The following is a 2,713-nucleotide window of genomic DNA, read 5'->3' on the forward strand; positions in this document are numbered from 1 at the left end:
ATGGGATTTGAACCAGGCTTACTGTGAGGCATTTCATATAAAGTAACAGAGGTCATAGCATGAAAGACGTCCGATAAAGAAAGAACTCATGAGTGTTTCCCTTTGTGATATGGACATTTTAGTGACCCAGCCTTTGTTATTATGCTGAACAAACCACAATACCTCCATATTCATCAGTAATTGCTCCACTTGTGCCTGTAAATGTGTTAACACAAGCTAAATCGTTGACAAGGTGTTTTGGTGTTAAATGAGATTTGTGTACTTTGCCGTTTTTTGGTGTTTATAGCCAGAAATCAAATTAGCGCATCTCCACACTGTCAACTCAGCAGTGCCAGTCAGCACTCACACACAGTCTGTGGAGCCGCCGGTAGATGGAGCCGCAGAGAGGCGGGAGGCCCCGTGGCAGAGCTGAGGTAATGGCGCTCTGCTCTATTGTTCCAGAGCGCCTCTTCCTCCTCCACCCACCCTCCTCACCCTCTCGGTCTCCCGCTCTCAACTCCCCCTCCTGGACTTCAAAGGAAAGGAAGGAAATAGCAAATAAGGTGAATTAATTTGCTCCTTGCCTTCATGTTACAGCGGATATGCTTTTTAATTACCTGTGCTAAATACACACGCTATTTCCCCCAGTCCTTTACAAATTCCTTTAAATGATGATCTGTGAGGAATATATGCAAATGCTGGAATCCTTTGTAAAACATTGGAATTAGCTCTCAGGGAAAAGCACCTTGAAAGCAGTTGGCATCGGCGTAAGACAGTGTAAAAATGGATTCTAACTGTTTTATAGCTTAATAAGTTGGGATATCCGGAGCTGGAAACTCTGACAGACATTCCTCAGCATCTTTAACCCTCCACCCAGAATCCTCAGCGCAGACTAAACTCTGTGAAGTAGATCAATGGGAGGATTATCGCAGGGCCAAGATGCCAGTTACAGAGCTGCTCTGTGCTGCCTCAGTGAGGGGAGAAGATTCAGAGGCTTTCCTTTGATCTGCTGCTGCTGCTGCTGCTGCTGCATCTGAGAGGGGCAGCGAGCGAGCCGCCTGATGATAATGATGCTGAGGCCCAAAGCTGAGCGTTCCTACACACAGGCCATGTTAAAGGCTGGAGGATGGAGGCCTGGGTGGGACAAACACATTTAAACACATTCATGGGAATTTGATACAAGGGAATGTTGAAAAGGAATGATGATTATTGATGTGTGTGAGTGTGTGTGTGTGTGTGTGTGTGTGTGTGTGTGAGAGAGTGAGTTTGCATGCGCGTGCCTGTGTGCGTGTGCTCCAGTCGTTCCACACACACATCCAGCCGAACACCTCTGTCCTCTCTCAAGGACACCCCTCCCTCCTCCACATCGCCGTCCCTCAGCTCCTCTCTCTCTCTCTCTCTCTCTCTCTCTCTCTCTCTCTCGCAAGCTTCACACACACACACGCTTCACACACACACACACACGCTTCACGCACACACATACTTGCTTCCGCTCTCACTCTCCGTGACAGGCTACAGTGCTGAGATGTCTCCTGACATTCTGGACAGTAAAAGGCTTAAGATGGAGGGTGTGTATGTGTGTGTGTGTCAATGGCAGAGGGAAGAAACACACAATTCCCTCCTCAGTGTATCTCAGCATCTTATCTGAGTGAGTACTCTTGTCACACTCTGAGCCTCTAACATCGCAGCTGCGGTGGCTCCTGCTGGGTGACTGCTGATGTCATTTTATGGACTCCCTTTTCCGGTTCGACCGCGTGCCGAACTCTGATGATTATGATAATAGGATACGAGGCCAATAATCTCTTAATTAGTGCTAAATGGGGATTAGATTAAGTGTTTGTTCATTTGACAAACAGCTCCAGTTAACCAGATTAGGGGAGCGTGGTTGAAGATGAGGATGAGGATGAAGCTGCAGAGGTCAGAGAGGGAGAAGGCCTGCTGGCACACTGGCCTCAGGTCACAGCCACGCTCAGCACCTCGCTACTTCCTATTGGCCACCGGGCCGGTGCGATCACATGTGAGAGGACGGCCTATTGGCTACTGAGCAGGGACAACAGAGTGTGATTGGCGGCAGCTTCACTCACAGGTTTGTTCCTTTTGTTTCCTTTTAGGCTGACAAAATGTTTTTCACCTCCACTGTTGCTGTGCTGAAGCAGGTGTGCAACATAATAACTATATAATAATAAGTATTATTATGATTGTTATTATTAACAACAAAAAGAATCTCTCTCTCTCTCTGTCACTGTGTGTGGTGATGGCAGAAGCGTTCCTCTCACACCTCTGTCACACATTGCTGCTCTTTTCTCTCCTCTGATGTTGTTATTCCTATTCTCTCTCTCTCTCTCTCTCTCTCTCTCTCTCTCTCTCTCTCTCTCTCTCATCCCTCAGCTCCTAAAGAGCTTTTCTGTCCCACTGACCTCATGCTCACTTCATCAGACGGGCCCCACTAAGTGGACTTCATCTCTCTCCCGATATCCCTCGTCTTCCTTCTGCTTTCCTTTCCTCTTTCTCTCTCTCTCTCCCTCTCTCTCATCCTCATCACCTCCTTCCTTCCCTGACTCCCGCCCCTCCCCCGTCTATTCTGTGGCCCAGCGTGGGTGGCTGAGTTTAATGAATTCTCTTTTCTCTCTGCAGCCAGGTGCTGATTTCTGATTGTGAAGAAGTGCGTGTGCGTGTATGTGTGTGTACATTAACTGTATGTGTGTGTCTGTGATTAAGTGCCATGTGCTATGCC

Source organism: Genypterus blacodes, unplaced genomic scaffold, assembly GCF_046128005.1.
Source record: "Genypterus blacodes isolate CSIRO-AG114 ecotype Tasmania unplaced genomic scaffold, CSIRO-AGI_Gbla_v1 ptg000120l_1, whole genome shotgun sequence".
In the NCBI taxonomy this organism is placed as follows: Eukaryota; Metazoa; Chordata; class Actinopteri; order Ophidiiformes; family Ophidiidae; genus Genypterus; species Genypterus blacodes.